The 13065-nt window shown below is 40.0% G+C and overlaps 1 protein-coding gene across 1 annotated transcript in view; it reads left to right on the forward strand.

Moving 5' to 3' along the window:
* CHSY3 (chondroitin sulfate synthase 3) overlaps positions 1-13065 on the forward strand; it is a 414261-nt gene that overhangs the window by 140256 nt on the left and 260940 nt on the right. The window lies entirely within an intron of this gene.

Raw genomic sequence — 13065 nt, forward strand, 5'->3', positions numbered from 1 at the left:
GTGTTTAATGCATTGAGAGTAAGAGTCCAACCAAGGTTAATTGAAAGCCCGTAATTGTGCCTTTATGTCTATAGATTTAGAAAATTTCAATAAACTTCATAGACACATGAATAAAGGATACTGAAGTCTAAAATCATCACCACGAGAGTCCCAAGAACAGTGTTGTAGAAATTAACACCCAGGCCTCACACTTAACACCCTCCTTTTCCCCCCCTTTCTTATTGGTCTCATGTGTTAATAAAGTGTAGAGAGAGGAAATATGAGTTAGGAAATTTAATCTACGTAGGAGGAAACACTTATTCTCTAAATGTGCAGCTTTAAAGTAGACTTATTACTTAAACATAGCATAATAAAACCTCTGGTCTACAAATAGCTCTTAAAATGAAAATGCACATTTTACGGCTTGGTGTTGACTCAGAGTATCATATTTACCTAATGCCAGGTAATAGTGGTAGCTCTTAATGTTTCTGTGCAGTTTATTCTTCATAAAAATCCAATCAGTATAGACATCTCTTTTGGATACTACTTGTATTCCACTTAATAACCAGATACTGTTGCTGTCTTGCCCTGTGGTTTATTGTCAAAAGACATCTAAAAGCTTACCTTTGTAATGGAAGACTTTGCCTACCTTAATTGTGTGATTGTATAATCTCGACTTTCAAGGAGACCTGAATTTTTTCAATGTTAGAGGCAAATTCTCGTCAATGTTACTATTTTAGCCCCTTGCTTTTTCCAGTATAGATAGGCTATAATTTAAAGTAGTTTGGTAAAATTTCATAATAGTAATTGAACATCCAGCACTGTTAAATATGAAAGCTTTTTGCAGCAACTTCTATTAATTAAAACTGTATTTGTTTAAAATAGGGGAAACACTCTGTGTTCTTTGGACCTGTAAACAATTAGTTTGGGGAAGTTTTATGGTAAATCTACTCCAGTGTGATTTATAGCCTCCATGACCTCACAACTACTGTGGAGGGTCAGCTATGAATTAGTTCCAGCTGGCAGCAATGAGTTGTTTTATGGTGTCTTTCATTTGGTTTCTTTCTAGGAAATAAAATATGCTGACTCTGAAACAGATCTACAGAAGCATCTAACCTCTGTTTTAACTTAAGGATGTTGTTATTGTTGTTGTTGTTGTGTACCATTAAGTAGGAAATGACCCATAGCTGACCCTCTGGTGGGTTTTCAGAGGCTGTTAATCGCATGAGAGGAGATTGCCCATCCTTTTCCAGCAGAGTAGCTAGTGAACTCGAACTGTGTGTCTTCAGGATTGCATCACAGCTTCTGGTCAATTGCCTTTAAATGATTATGCTCCATCAAACATACTTTTGCTGATTTCTTATTGACTATACAGGGTAAATTTTCTTCTGCATGTGTCAAAAAGTAGTAATGGATTTGATTTTTTTTTAATGTGGAAAAATAAAATCTAGGCAGAACACTGAGTTATTGTTATGTACCATCAGACACTGAAAGAGTATTCATTCCGCACTTTCAAATACACAAATTCTAAGTGCTCCATAACATTGCTTTGTACATTATTATGTATCAAAGTAAATTAATCAAAGTGCAATTTAAAAGATAATGGACATTATTGAGCATTTAAGTAGTCCTCCAACCCCCATATTCCAGTTATCCCTGCAAAAAGAAGTGTATGAGACATTGATGGGAATTCTCTGGGCATGTTAAAAATGTTGACAAATATTAAAAATTGCTTTACAACTTTGTTGAAAATCTTTTCTGCATATGTGATCTAATTTCTCTTTGGAGACAACTTGGAATGATTTGGAGTTCTATTATTTTAATTCCAGTTTTACATGTAACTAGTAAAAGTTTCAAAATTATGTAGGATCCAATAACTGAGAGTGGAGGGTATAGGATTAAATTTTGGTTTCATTTTAGACCCATTTATTGATTCCACAGATGTATGTTGTGGGACATATATATAGAAGAAAACAAGACTGTATTCCTTGAGAAGAATGTTGATAAATATCTATTTTATCCATAATTTTATGCATACATGAAATTATTTTATTTTACACTAAATTCTAAGCATCTTCATGGTTGTTCAGTCTCTGAATTTAATTTTTTAAAACAAAAAATGAAAAAGAGTCCAAATAACAAACAATATGTCTTGGAGAAAGTGTAACCAAGGTGTTCCATAGAGGCAAGGACAGTGAAACTTCATCTCACTTATTTTGAGGTTGTTTTCAGGAGGAGCTAGTCCTTGAGAAAAAACATCATGCTTGGAAAGGTGGAGGGTCAATTAGCAGAGGAAGACCCTCAATAAGATTGACATGGTGACTGTAACTATGGGCTCAATTGTATCAGAGATGATGAGGATGGCAAAGGTTAGGGCAGGGTCCAGATCTGTTGTTCATAATGTTGTATTCAGCTTGACTGCACTTAACGACACAAAAGCTATAGCAATTTGTGTTTGGCACAGGATTCAGTGGAATTCTCTTTAAGAAAGCCCTCTTTAGACTGAGACCAAGTGTTACCTACATGAAAATCCAGGGAAGTGTGCCCCAGGCAAAAGAAAAGAGTTGTGAAAGTTGCCGTATTGGGAACAGCTTGCAAGAGGTCAGTATGGTTAGAGTGAAAAGAAAAAAAGAAAGGAAGAGGTGAGCCAGAAAAGCTGAAGAACCAGCAGAAGTGGAATCAAGTAGAGCCTCTTTGCTCACAAAATGTATTTGTCTTTTAACAAAGGAGATGATGAATTTTTAAAAAGGGAACATGATATATAATCTGAGGTATTCTTAACTAGATCATTTTGACTACCATACTGAGATTGGACTGAAGGTCCAAGATGGAATTGATGAAGGATCAGATTCTTGGTCAAAGACGTCTAGATGAGAGCTGGTGGTGGCACCAAAGACTCAGATGTGTTAGGTGCCTTGGAATAGACTCAGAAGCATAGTGATCAAGAGTACAGCTGAATGGAGCAATGCCAGGTGCTGCACTATCTGTACAGTCGCTGCTGTGCTCAAGACCTTTGGGATAAACACGGTGTCAGTCCGTGTCAGTGAGGGTCTTCCTGTTTTTCACTAACACTATAGCAAGCATGGTATTTTTCTTTAAAGTCTATGATAGTATGTCCAGTATGTTCATTCTTACTTCTGAAGAGCATTCTGACTGCACTTCTTCCAAGACGTGAAGAAGCAATGCTGACTGAAGTGAAGGAAATCTATCTGAGCCATGTTGCCTCAAGCCAATGAGTCTATTTGGTGGTTTGGTGGGTTTTTGTTGTTGTTGTTGTTTTTTGTTATTGTTGTTTTTATTGGGTCCCCCCCACCCCCCCGCCTGAGCTCTGCATTTCAGACTTCCTTCCCTGGAAATGCCTTTATTTATATGAATACTTTTCTTGTTATTACTTATCATTAAGCAGATTCCAACTAACATTCTGTTGGACAATCTGTTGCCCAGTTCCGAGCCTCTTTTGTATCTTTGCTGTATCTGTGCTCATCATTGAGGCTTGTGTCCACCCCACTCACAGAGTTTTCTTGCTCTCCATGTCCCTCTGTTCTAACAAAAATAGTTTTCTCTGCTAAGAAATAGGGTTGCTTTATTATATGTTCAAAATAAGTTAGACAATGTCTTATAACACTTGTTTGTAAGAGATATTTAGCTGCTTCCTGGAGGCAAGGATTTTGAGTCTCTGTCTCACATACTTTGGTCACATGGACAGGAGGGACCAATCTTTGGAGAAGGACATCATGCCTGGAAGAGTCGAAGGGTAGGGCAGGAGAGGAAGATTGTAGATGGGGTAATGGGCATAGGAGTGTACTAGGCAGTGAGGTTGGCTGAAGATAGAGCAGGGTTCAGAGCTGTTGTACACAGGGTTGTTATGAACAGCAAGTGTTTCGATGACACAGAACAGCAACAAGATTGATTTGGTTTTTTGTATTTTTTCCTGAAAATCCATAGTATATTCATTATTTTTCAATAACATCAAGATTCAAATACATCAATTCTTCACTCCAGCCTCTATTTGTATAATGTCATTGACTTAGGTCAGGTATACATTCGTTATCAAAGTAGAACCAGAGATAGAATAGTTTTATATGGCAAAATTTAACATGAACTTGATAAATGTCAATAGTGGTAGAGGGGTTTCAGGCCTCTTGTTCATAGGGTCGCTATGAGTCGTGCTTGACTTGCAGGCAATCAACAAGGTAAAACCACCCACTGCTACTCAGTCAAGTCTTACACATAAGAACCCTTCATCAGGATTTCAAGGTTGATAATCTTAACAAGGGGAGACTGTTCATCCCTCTTCCTCAGAGCAGCTGGTGATTAGAATCAGTGGAGACACACAACCTTTTAGTTAGTGTAACATGCTATAGATGTTGTTGTTGCTGTTATGTGCCATCGAGTTGCTTGTGACTCATAGCGACCCTATGTACAACAGCCCTAAACTCTGCTCTGTCCTGTGCCAATCGCACTGTCTCTGACACTCCCATCCCAATTATCCCAGTCACTGAATCAATCCACCTCATAGAGGGCCTTCCCCTCCTGGGCTGTCCCTCCACCCTCCCAAGCATGATGTCCTTCTCCAAGGACTGGTCTCTCCAAAGCATGTTAGAAGGAGCCTCAGAATCCTTGCCTCCAAGGAGCCACTCAGTTTAACCCTTTCCAGGATGAATCTGTTTGTTTTCCTAGCAGTCCATGGTATTCTCAATACTCTTCTCCAGCACCACAGCTCAAAGGCATCAATTCTCCTTCTAGCCTCCTTGGTGATTGTCCAATTCTCTGATGCATAACAAGTGATTGGGAAGACCATGGCCTGTATCAGATGCACCTTAGTCTCCAGAGAGACACCATTGCTCTTCAGTACTTTGGAGAGGTCCCTAACAGCAGACTTTCCCATGGCAATGCACCTTTTAATTTCCTGGCTACTGGTGCCAAGAGTATTGACTACGGAACCAAGCAAACTAAAGCTGTGAACAATCTCAATCTCTTCACCATCCATCCTGATGCTGCCAATTGGTCCAGTGCTATAGATAGATAGGAATTATTGTTTATCAATAGTGTCTCCTCTTAATTACCAGTCACACATTTGGGGAAAAAATCATATTTGGAAAATAACGTAACAGAGTGATTAAAATGTTAAACACATTTACTATAATTGAATACTTTAGTAAAGGAAGATAATCACTTTTTAAATTAATGAACTGCTTGTTGAATTGACTTGTAAGCAGGATTTGCTTGAATAGATTGTATTGCTGCATATCAGCAGAAAAACGTTACTATGGACTGTCAGGTGGGACCTATAAATAGAAATGATATATGTTAGTGGTGTTGATGTAAATGATTTTATGCCTTGTAATTTCTGGTCTTAATTTTCCAATTTGCATTCTTATAGGGAAATCATGTTTAATAACCATGGTCCCAAACCAGTTATTTGAAAATAAGATTTTGTGGCACTTAACATTGAATGCAGTTGGTTTTTTTTTTGGGGGGGGGGGGCGGTAGGTTTTTATTTTTATTCGACATTCACTGGGCTATGGAAAAGAAGACCCTTAACTAACTGAATTGACACAGTGACTGCAGTAAGGGGTTTAAAGATAGCAGAGATTGTGAAAATGGCCCAGACCTAAGTGGTGTTTCATTCTTGTGCATATGGTCACTATGAGTCAGAGATGCAAAGGCCTGACAAAACACCGAACACAAACAACTATGGGGCCTTTAACATACAAAGTAACTATAAACAAAGAATAAGACAATTTTTCCCTTCTGAAAATTTGACAGCTTAACATATTTCATTTATTAACATATGTTGTGTACGGTGTCATGGTTTCAGAGGCTATAAATCACATGGGAGGAGTTTGCCCATCTTTTTCTAAACTGGCAGCACAACCCCTTACCATTAGGCCACCAGAGCTCTGATATATAGTAAACTGAAACACTGGTATTTTGTGACATAACATCTTAAAATTTTATGAGGTTACTTTTTTTGGTAATTTGAGATAAGTAAAAAAATATTCTCTTTTCAAAAGGTCAGATGTATGTTTGTATGCATGCGTTGTTGTTATATGCAGTTAAGTCAACTATAACTCATAGTGGCCCTATGTACAGCAGCTCTTAAGCCTGTCCTGTCCTCAGCCAGTCCCACTGACTCTGACACTCTACCCTCATCACACCAGTTACTGTGTCAACCCATCTCATCCTGGATCTTCCTCTCTTGCACTGTCCCTCCACTCTTTTAAGCATGATGTCCTTCTTCAAGGACTGAGTCCTCCAGGCAGCATGACCAAAATGTATGAGACAGAGCTTCAAAATCCTTTCCTCTAAGGAACAACTTGGTTTCAGCCTCTAAGGAGCAACTTGATTTTAACCTCTCCAGATCAGACCTGATTGTTCTCTTCAAAGTCCACAGAATGTTTAATACTCTTCTCCAGCACCACAACTCAAAGTCATTCTCCTTTTTCTGTCATCCTTCGTCATTGTCCAGCTCTCTGATGAGTAGCAGCAAGTAGTACAAAGACCATTCCTGACTCAGGCACACATTAGCATGTGTGCATATATAAATCTAATTTAAAATAATGACTGTAGTGTATTTGCCACTTTTTCCTACATGTATAAGATTTGTTGGTGCTATGTTTAAACACTTATCTACTGGCCTAAATGTTGGCAATTTGAACTCCCCCAACATATGTGGGAGAAAGACGTGGAGATCTGCTTCTATAAAGAGCAAAGAAAGTCCTAGAAAACTGAGGAATGCTAACAAACTCACTGCCATCAGGTGGACTCCTTCCTACACATAGAAACCTTGCATCTGGTGACTGAAGTTGTAAATCTTTTTCCCACGGAGCCAGCCACTGGTTGATTTGAACCACCAGAGACAAGCAGCCTTAGGGTTAGCAGTACAGTTCACCAGGACTATGCTACCCGAGCTCCCTTTGTGGCATATACACGCGATCACATGGTCAGTGAATACTCGCAAGTATAGATGTGAAGGTTGGGGGACAGATTGTGAGACTAGGTTAATTGGAATGAAATAACTAAATGGGAAAAAAATCAAACGTTGACACAATGTGAAGGATGGAGCCAAAGCCATTGAACAATATCCAACGATTTGTTGAATGAGAACTTTTTTTTTGGTATACATGTCTATCAAAAGACATTAAAGCATATTTGGGGGGGGGACAAAAAAAAACAACTAAAAACCCAACCAACAAACATGGGACAGTAATGAAATCAAACGTCAATTCAATGCCTCCTAAGAAGGCACAATGACTGGATGTGTGCATTTGGCCTTCAGATTCTCTAACACCAGGGAAGCTGGGGAAGGAGTTTCTGAAGGTCTGTGCTGACAGAACTTCGCAAGAGTTCTCACCCGAGTCCAATGACTCTTCAGGCAGCAGTGAAGCTCCTCTTTTGTTTGCTGTCCAGGACAGGCCACATCCCTAGAGAACACTGGGAGGGACAAATGTAATTAGGGGGAAGAAGAGTTCAGCAGGGCCTTGCTGGTTATTAGCTGATTATTGAAGATGAGTTTGGTCCTTGAGGACCTGTGTAGCCTCTCTGGCACAGATTTCACTGTCCGTGAGGTTAATGCAGCACAAGGATAACCACCAAGGTTCACTTGAACAAAGCTTGTAGCACAATACCAAAAGCAGAGGAAATAAATCATCAATAACGATGAGGATGAATCAGGGTTGTCTAAAAGTCCTGGGGGCCTCGGGAAAAACGCTCGATTGCTAAGGGAAAGTTCCCCGGTTTAGACCAGCTGGTACATCTGCAAGAGAAAGAATTGGCAGACTGCTGCCTCCAAAAAGCAGCCTTGGGAACACCATAGGCAGTTCGCCTTTATCCTGTGAAGTTGCTATGAGTTGGAATGGATTAAATGTCATTAAGTTGTGTTTTGATTTTTTTAATAGTTGTAATTCGTCTGGACTTTAAAAAATAGTTATTTATGATTGGTAGTTGTTGTCAAGCATTCAGCTGGCGGCTTCATGCATGTAGTTGTTGAATTTGGTTGAAGTGAAACCCAAATTAAACTAGCAATAAGGAGAATGAGAATTTAAAGTGCCATTTCATTGAAAGGTCTGAGAGCAGTTCGAGCTCCAGGCTCATCTGAATAAAGGGGAGAACATCTGTCTTTTCTCTGTTACTGGCTTCTTTCAGTCATCCTCTTTTTTATTTTCTTTTTATAATATTTGTGTCCTTTTTTCTCTCTCTATTGCTTGTTTTTGTTTCTTTCTAAGATGGTCTTTGTCTGTCTTTCTAATTATTTTTTTCTCCCTTCCTCTGTTTGACTGTTTCACTTCTTCTCTGTTCTCCACCCCTATCTCCCACCCCCTGCCCTCTGGCTCTCTGTATCTGTTTCTGTCTTTGTCTCTTCATCCAGTCTCTTTTTCTCCCTACTGCAGTCCTTCAGCTGGTTAGAGTTCTTGGCAGATTATGATGTCAGGATGGCCCCGACAGTTTATATAAAAAAAATCAGTGCTGGTGGTTCCATGAGAAAGGTTGTTGTTGTTATTATGTGCTGTCTAGTTGATATCAACTCACAGCAACCACATGTTGATTACAAACCCCTTCAAGGGTTTCCTTGACTGTAATCTCAGGAGATTTTATCTCACAGATCTTTATTCTGTGGACCCATTGAGTGAGTTCATCTTGCCAGACTTTCAGTGAACAAATGAATGTGTTGTTGCTGTTGTGATTAGGAGGAATCAAGTGGGCTTAATCATAGTGACTTATGAACAACAGATCTGAACCTTGCCCTCTCCTCCAGCATTCCCACAAACTCTGTCATGCTCAATCAAGCCCATTTTGGTAGTGATTGTATCAGTCTATCAAGTTGGGATCTTCCTCTGTTTTACTGTCCCTTTGTTTCTGTCAGCATGATGTCTCTCTCTAAGGACTGCTTCCTCCAGAGAAGTTAGTGAGATGAAGTTTCACAATCTCTGTCTATACAGAGAACTCGCTTACTTCCTTCAAGACAGAACTATTTTTTTTTCTTTTGGCTGTCCATGGTATATATGGATCATAACAAACTGTGGCTGACTCTGAGAAGAATGGGAATCCCAGAACATTTAATTGTGCTAATGCGAAACCTGTACTTGGATCAAGAGGCAGTAGTCAGAACAGAGCAGGGTAACACTGCATGGTTCAAAATTGGGAAGGGTGTACACCAGGGATGCATCCTGTCTCCATACCTTTTCAACATGTATGCAGAGCAGATTATCCGAGAAGCTGGGCTCTATGAGCAGAATTGTGGCATCAGGATTGGTGGAAGATCTATTAACAATCTCTGTTATGCAGATGACACAACCCTGCTTGCTGAAACTGAGGAGGACCTCATGCACTTGCTGCGAAGGGTCAAGGACTGCAGCCTTCAGTATGGACTGAGGCTCAATGTCAAGAAGACAAAGATTCTCGCCACTGGACCAATTGGCAGTGTCAGGATGGATGACGAAGAGATTGAGAGTGTTCACAGCTTCAGTTTGCTCGGCTCCACAGTCAACACTCTTGGCACCAGCAGTCAGGAAATCAAAAAGCATATCTCGATGGGAAAGTCTGCTGTTAGGGACCTCTCAAAGGTACTCAGGAGCAACAGTGTCTCTCTGGAGACTAAGGTGCGCCTGATACAGGCCATGGTCTTTGCAATCACTTGTTATGCATCAGAGAGTTGGACAATGACTAGGGAGGACAGAAGGAGAGTGGATGCTTTTGAGCTGTGGTGCTGGTACTGAATGTACCCTGGACTGCCAGGAAAACAAACAGATTTATCTTGGAGAGGATTAAACCAAGCTACTCCTTGGAGGCAAGGATTCTGGGGCTTCGTCTGACATACTTTGGACATGTTGCCAGGAGGGACGGGTCCTTGGAGAGGGACATCACACTTGGGAGGGTGGAGGGACAGCGCAGGAGGGGAAGACCCTCTATGAGATGGATTGATTCGGTGACTGGGGTAATCGGGATGGGTGTGTCGGAGGTAGTGCGGTTGGCGCAGGATAGAGCAGGGTTTAGGGCTGTTGTGCATAGGGTCGCTATGAGTCGGAAACAACTCGATGGCACATAACAACAACAACAACAACAACAACAACAACAACAACAACACAATTTAAGGGCATTGACTCTTTTGTTGTCATCCTTAGATGTCCAACTTTCTCATGTATAAAGAACAATTGAAAACACCCTGGCTTGTGTTAGACACACTGTAGTCCTTTAAGTGCCACCTTTCCTCTTCAGCCCTTTCGAGAAGTTGTGGACAGCGGAGTTCCCCAGGGCAGCTTGTCTTTTGACTTCTTGACCACTGCTCCTATGGATGTTGATTGTGGATTGAAATACAGCGAAATTGTTGACAATAATTTTTTCCACCTATGATGAGGTTACATATTTGCTTCATAGTGAGGATTTTTGTTTCCTTGATGTTTTGGTATAACTCACATTGACTGTTTACTGTTTTGTGCCTTTGAGTCACGACTGACTCAGAGCTGGCCCTCCGCACTCCTCTCCCAGTGCTTTCACAGACAGTGATATGCACAAGAAGAGGTTGCTCATCATCTCCCAAGACGGAGCTGGTGGATTATTTGAACCATATTCTTTTGGCACAGCTGTCACTACACCACCAGAGCTCCCTATATTGAATGCTTAACTGTGGCAAAATCCAATTAACAGTATTGCTTTACCCAAATGTCCATTCAGGCCTCCCAGATTGCTTAGGCTGAGAGAGACTTTTTGTGTGACAATAAATACTGTATTTTATTAGGCATTTACTCTGTAACAGGTCCTGTGCTAAGCAATTTTGCAGACTTTTCAATTCATTATAATGTCTTTGAATATTAGTGTTATCCTACCCCCATTCAACAAATGAAAATAAGGTTTAAATTAAATATCTTACTCAAGGTGGTTTTTCAAATAAACTACGACACTGGCAGGAAAATATAAGTTGATAGACTGGCCCATCTCCATTTCTTCATCTATAAGATAAGGTTGTTGTTGTTGTTATGTGCCATCGAGTCGCTTGTGACTCATAGCGACCCTATGTACAAGAGCCCTAAACCCTGCTCTATCCTGTGCCAATCGCACTGTCTCTGACACTGAATCAATCCACCTCAAAGAGGGCCTTCCCCTCCTGCACTGTCCCTCCACCCTCCCAAGCATGATGTCCCTTTCCAAGGACCGGTCTCTCCTTACAACGTGACCAAAGTATGTTAGATGAAGCTTCAGAATCCTTGCCTCCAAGGAGCAGTCTGGTTTAACCCTTTCCAAGATGAATCTGTTTGTTTTCCTAGCAGTCCATGGTACCCTCAATGGTATTTAACTTGAATTTTTCAGTCCAAACTTTTCAAAGTAATTTACTATCTGTACTTCTCCCCAATACTTTTCAGGTCTTTGTTTTGTTCTATAGGAATGTGTGGGGTTTTGTCTTTAATGCACATATGCATTCCACTGCCATTGACTCAATTCCAACTTTATATGACAAAATAAAACTGCATGAGACTGCAATCGTAATCATAATGATAACCCTAATGTGGGTGAAACCAGGTTGCTCCTTGGAGGCAGGGATTTTGAAGCTCTGTCTCTCATACTTTGGGCGTATTGCCAGGAGGAACCAGTCCTTGGAGAATTACATCATGCCTGGAAAGGTGGAGCAACAGTGCAGGAGAGGAAGACCCTAGAGGAGATGGATTGACTCAGTGACTGCGGCAAAGGGGGAAGGTTTGTCAGAGAAGGTGAGATTGGCTCAGGATAGGGCAGGGTTCAGAGCTGATGTTCATAGGGTTACCGTGGGCCATGATTGGCTTCAGGACACATAACAACAGCAGCAATAAATGCAAGCTTTATGATGGAAGAATGCCATATCTCTTGTTTGATTGGTGAGTTCAAACAGCACATCTTTCCATTGCCTGCTAAGTGCCAAGGGCCAAATGTGTAACCACTTCACTACCTGAGCTCTTCCATTGAATGGTTTCTTCTGAAACTACCAGAACCTGTCATGTAATCTATTTTTCTTCATCAAAAAGTGACTTTGACTGACCATTGTTCCCACCAACACAGTGCTAGTCCCCCTAACAACCTTCACACAATCACCTTTCCTTCAAAAATGGGAGCTTAGCATTCTGAGACTTTGAGTCCTCAATAACATACCAGCTACGATCTTTGTTACACACCTGAAAAATGTAAGAAATTGACTACTTTTTTAACCCTCTTTCCTTTAAAATAAATAAACAAGAACAACTCATTGCCTTTGGGTTAGTTGATACTCACAGTTACCCTCCATTGGGTTTTCAAGAATGTAAATCTTAATGGGAAGATGCTGCCCATCTTTCTCCCTTGGCCTCTTTCCTTTCGACATTACAAATTATGGTCACAGATATTATCTTACCTTCCTTTTGCTATTTTCCCCTTAGACTTTTTATGACTTACTCATTTTTTTCTATTTTCCCTCGAGATATTTTTTAATTCATTTTCTAGTTTCATTTGTCTCTTGTTATTATCACTTTATTCATATTTTAACTGTGATTTTAATTTCTCCCCTTAAAATATTCTTTATATTTCTGTTATGCTTTCTGCTGAAATAGTGAAAAGAACACTTTAAAGGTCAGTTTCTACACATGTTGCACTTGACCAATTTTGGACATGTTTGGAAGAGATTTTAAAAAATAAATTGAGGTATTTTAAAATTTCTCCCAGGAATGAACACAATGTGATTTAAATTTCTTTTATCAGGAGAAAAATACTCTTTAATTTCTTGGATATGATTCCAGCAGTGGAGCATATATTACCCTCTGGCATAATTATTGATACCTAGGACATTGGTCTAAAATAGTTCATTCTAGTGCTAATTTTGATCATTATGATTATTTAGTTTTCTGTAAGTAATCCATTCATTTGAGCTATTTGTAAAATGCCCTTTTTGTAATGTGCTATTGTAGTTGTAATTTAATTTTCCCCATTGATTTACTTTTGAAACTACCATGAATCCTCACAGTCTGAGATATAAATCTCACTGTGTCCTCTGGGCAGGCCTGTCACTGAGTCAACGTCATCAGGCACAGCTTCTGGTAACTCTGTTATCCCCTGAAACTGCTTACTTTCTTTTCCTTTCAGATT

This window comes from Elephantulus edwardii, unplaced genomic scaffold, assembly GCF_000299155.1.
Source record: "Elephantulus edwardii isolate Elephantulus edwardi_28Jun2011 unplaced genomic scaffold, EleEdw1.0 scaffold00046, whole genome shotgun sequence".
Lineage (NCBI taxonomy): Eukaryota > Metazoa > Chordata > Mammalia > Macroscelidea > Macroscelididae > Elephantulus > Elephantulus edwardii.